This window comes from Emydura macquarii, unplaced genomic scaffold, assembly GCF_026122565.2.
Source record: "Emydura macquarii macquarii isolate MOO-44397 ecotype Brisbane River unplaced genomic scaffold, CSIRO-AGI_Emac_v2 contig_1263, whole genome shotgun sequence".
Classification (NCBI taxonomy): domain Eukaryota; kingdom Metazoa; phylum Chordata; order Testudines; family Chelidae; genus Emydura; species Emydura macquarii.
In genome coordinates this window covers 2083097-2088288 of record NW_027131400.1, presented here as the reverse complement: position 1 = coordinate 2088288, position 5192 = coordinate 2083097, and positions in this window count along the sequence as shown.

The window sequence follows — 5192 nt, the reverse complement described above, 5'->3', positions numbered from 1 at the left end:
CATTATTTTATGTCTAAAAATCCTACACCTCCACACAGCAGATCATACAGTAATTCCACTGAAAACAGTGGTGCCACATTTTTATGGTTCTCTATTTAAGAAATTCATATTTAAGATCAAGGGCCATGGAAGAGGGTTCTACAGCTCAGAGGATTTCCAATACAGAACTTCTGGCTGTACTAACTTCTGAGAAAAATCCTGATGATGCTGGTGGGTGGGACAATGAGCGTGCCTCCAGGTCCCACCCCAGGCATGGATCTTTGACCTCAGAGAGTCTTCTTCCTGAGGTGTAGGACAACAGGGTTTGTTCTGTGGAGGTAGTTGAGCCGCACCTTTCCATCAGACATGGAAAAAACTTTTATGCAAAGGATCCCCTCATATACAGACCAAGGGGAAAGTAAAAATGAAGATAGTTAATGTTGTTGCGCATATTCTCATTGGAACAGAGAAGGCTTCAGGATGGCCTAATAGAAGATTATGAAATTACAAAAGGGGTAAAGTGCTAGAGAACATTTTTACACTGATATAGTTTTCCGAATCAAGGCAACTCAGTCTAAGGCCTAGATTTTGTTTTCAGCATACAACATTATTAAGGGATGGTGCAGAGAGGCACTGCCCCAAAGCAAACATCTCCAGGCACTGTGACTTAAAGATGCTCATTGCTTTCAAGGTCTCCCCCATTGCATTGGGCGGCAGGAGTGGAGCAATTTACTTCACCTCTTTAAAAGATGTGGCAGCAAATGTGCCCCAGCATGTCTAGCCACATCCACTGGTTAGCACTTTGGGGGAGCCATGACTCTGCCTGCTCCTTGCCTACTCTGTCCAATCACTCCTAATGGGAGGCATTGGAGCTGCAACCTCTATTATCCCCAGAAGTGCTGTGGCAGCAATTGTAGTCAGGCCTTATGGAAACTAAACTAGAGGAAGGAAAGGTCCTAACTCCATCCTACACTTTTCTACAATTGTGTAAGGGTAGGACACAAGCTAGCTCTAAATTTGTTTCTTGAAGGAATGGCTTTAAAGGGTATGGTGAAAAAGCAGGAAGGTACAGCATGAAAAGGGTAAGTATGTCAGGCCACGCTGCCTTCCCCTATTCCCATAATGGATAGTACATTTTATTGTGATAGATTCCAAGGTCACTCCAAGGTTAATTTGGAACCTTTACCAAGACTCACACTAATATAAAGGATCTCTACAGAAACTGCAAGGGACAGAACACTTTCTTTGGTTGGGACCAGCTGTGGCAGGCCCAAAGGGCCAATAAAAAGAAATAGTTCCTGTCTGCATGCAAAATCACTGGAGACAGCTGTTAGTGTTCCACCACTGGGGCTGGGTGACAGTGTTTAGACTTGCATTGATGGGAAGAAAAGTAAAGAGGAAAATGATTGAGAGGGGAACTTGAAAATGTAACAAGAGAAATACTTTTAAAAGGTTAGGGATAAAAAACAAAATAATTGTTAACTATAAAATGTCATCTTGCCCTTTCACAGAATTCATACATAAAATCTTTAGATTGAAAGGTACCCACAATATCTGAAAGTGCAACTCTCAACAAAGGCCCATACAAGCCTGTGTATGGTGAAAAGGCACGAGATTCACAACTGATATTGGGAGAAGGTGAGGGTGAATAGAGGGAGAGATTCTGATTTCAATTACCTTACACTAGTATGATTCCCCTAAAGCCAGTGCAGTTACAGTGGTGTAACTGAGATCAGAATCTGCTCCAGTAACACCTTTTTTCAAACCAATTTCTTATGATGTACTAGAAATTTGAAAGGTGCAGACCTTTTCCCTTGTTTAGCTCCATATTCCACATGATGAATAAAGTATGCAATAAGGGAATTATGCATTAACTGCTCTTGGATGATTCAAACGTCTCATACTGTAGCTTTCATTATATAACTAAGTCTATAACCTAAAAGCAGCTGCTCTGTAAATTCCATCTGAAGCCTAATGTAGTGAAATACTACAAATTTAAGCTGCAGGCATCTTTTGATGGACCAATTGCAGCCCTTTCAACATCTTATCAGCTTACAGCAGAGGCATTGTATCTCACTGATGAATAGACTTAATATGTTGTGGAATACTTGTATGTGCATTTCAGACTTTCAGGCTATAGTGTTACCTAACTGCAACATGGCACTGTAATATTTTCTCTCCCAGGGGTGTTGCAAACCACACGATATCATTTAGACACATGGTGATACTCATGGCTAAGACCAGATGTTTGCCCAGGAGGTCAGAAGGTCAAATCTGTTTCCAATATCCTGTTGGTGTAATTGTGTTTGAAATAGAATTAAATAAATTGAGTAGCAAACCAGACCAAGAAAAGAATGCCAATAATTGAATACCAAGTTCTTTCAATACTGTTATCCTATTCTGAATATGCCTCAAATATTTGTCTTTAGAAGCTGTAAATACCCCCTTTTTTTTTTTTTATAAAAGGTTAAATATTTTAAGAAAGTATTACTTGTTATGCTATTTTTTTGCTATATTGTTGCAAGAATAGGATAGCAAATAATATTTTAGTCTAATTTTATTGTTGGTGCTGATGGGGGCCTGTCATATACAGGAGATATGTTAGATGATCAGATTAGATGATCTGGTGGTCACTTCTGGCCTTAAGCTCTTTGGGTACATCTACACTGCCCAAAAGACCCATGGCAGCAAGTCTCAGAGCCCATGTTAGTTGACTCGGGCTCATACTATGGATCTAAAAATAGCAGTGTAGACATTTCTGCTCAGACTGGAGCCTGGGATAGGAGACCCTCCCCACTTTCAGAGCCCAGGCTCCAGTCCCAGAAGGATCAGCTACGCTGCTATTTTTATCATAAGAGCCTGAGTCAGTTGACCTCAGCTCAGAGTTGCTGCAGGATTGTTGGTTTGCTTTTTTTGAGGGGGACAGTGTAGACAGACCCCATGACTATATTGAAATACTAAACCAAGGAACAAATGAAAAATAAAACCAATGCTTTCTAGAATAAATTTTAGACTACTCTAAATTATATTAGATTCAAAAGTGACTCACTGGGAAACCAGGGACCACAACTCAGTAAAGGTAGCATTAGAAGCTAAAGTCATTAAGTGACCATAAAGATATATTTTGATACACTTGTCAACACACCTTATTTTATCATATTTTATCACTTTAAATATCTCATTTTCAGGCACACTCTGAGCCAAGAATAAAAAAATACAGTCTTGTCATAACAATAGAAATGTACTAACTGAGATAGTCCTTTCTCTACTGAGTCTAATCCGATGCAGTTTTCCAATAAAATCAACACACACATTGCATGAGGTTTGCCAAATACCCACAGAAATTGAAAAAATGTCATAAATGCTTTCTTTTAAATACTTCAAGAAAGTAAATGTACTCCCAGGTTGAACATCTTTGTTAAATACTACGACCAAGACTTAAAAATGGGTGCCTAAAATTAAGTCCCTAAATCCTTATTTAGGTACCTCAGTAAGTAGACTGACTTTCAAAAGTACCTTAAAGCATCACTGACTTCGAAGAGAGTTTCTCAATGATTATAACTTTTGAGAATTGGAGCAGCGTTTTTAGAATATAAATATGTATTAGGAGCCTAACATTAGACTCCAAACTTTTGTTTTCAGTTTCCTTGAACAATAGATAGAGTTGAGGATGCTGTCATTTCCCCATTTGGCTAACCAAGGACCCTGCAAACAGTTACAGCTGCTTATGGCATTATGCTGGAGTAGGTGTTTGCAACATTAGACCTTATATCAATGCATCGAAAGAACGAATGTAGAGCTGCAGCAATAGGGAAGAACATAAGAATGGCAATACTGGGTCAGACCAATGGTCCATCTAGCCCAGTATCCTGTCTTCCAACAGTGGCCAATGCCAAGTGCTTCAGAGGGAGTGAACAGAACAGTAAATCATCAAGTGATCCATCCCCCGTTACCCATTCCCAACTTCTGGCAAACAGCAGATAGGGACACTTCAGAGCATGATTTTGCATCCCTGCACATCCTGGCTAATAGCCATTGAGGGACCTTCCTTCTTTTGATGGACAAACATTTTTTTGCTGCTACTTTGAGTCTTTAGCTAGCTGTTCAAATTCTTTTTTGGCCTTTCTAATTATATTTTTACACCTCATTTGCCAGAGTTTGTGCTCCTTTCTATTTTCCTCAATAGGATTTCACTTCCACTTTTTAAAGGATGCCTTTCTGCCTCTAACTGCTTCTTTTACTTTGTTGCTAAGCCACAGTGGCACATTTTTGGTCCTCTTACTATGTTTTTTTTAATTTGGGGTATAAATTTAAATTGTGTTTAAATTTAAATTATGGTGTCTAAAATTTTGCAGGGATTTGACTTTTGACACTGTACCTTTTAATTTAGGTTTAAGGTTTTTTTGTATAGTTCCCCTTTCTGAAATTAAATGCTACCATGGTGGGCTGATTTGGTGTTCCCCTCAGCTCCCCAAGAATGTTAAATTTGATTATGTTATGGTCACTATTACCAAGCGGTTCAATTATAGTCGCCTCTTCTTGGATCATATCCTGTGCTCCATTTAGGAGTAAATGCAGAACTGCCTCTCCTCTTATGGGTTCCAAGCTTATAGCTGCTCCAAGCAATCATTTAAGGTGACAAGAAACTTTATTTCTGTATCCCATCCTGGGGTGACAAGGTAAAACAAAAAACACAACAGGAACCACATACAAGGCTGAGGAATCCACCAAAAGATTCTAGTTCCCTCTTTGTTGATTTTTATGTCTCAGAAGAGTTAACCACTTTGTTCATCTGTTTCCTCATCTATAAAATAGGCACAAAGCACACTTACCCACTTGACAGCAATGGACTGAGGTTCAATGAATTAAGCCTAAATTATCTGTTTGCCAAGGTCTTTTGCGAGCTCCAATGAAAGGTGCTATATGAATGTAAAACACTGTTGTAGTTCCCTAATCTGTACTCCTACTGATTCAGCTCTCTCCTGCCTGTTGTGTTTCTTTTCTCTAGCACACGCTCTCTCTCTCTCCTCCCAATGCCCTCATTATGTTTTCCCTCTCTCTCCACTCTTTCCAATCTCCCTTGCATTCCACCTGGCAGCAAAATGAAACTGATTAGAACTGTAGTTTCTGCGGAACCAATAGACAAAACTTCAGAGCCCATAATGCTATTTGGATTCACTTCACCAGATACAAGAGGCATGAAGAGAAAGAAG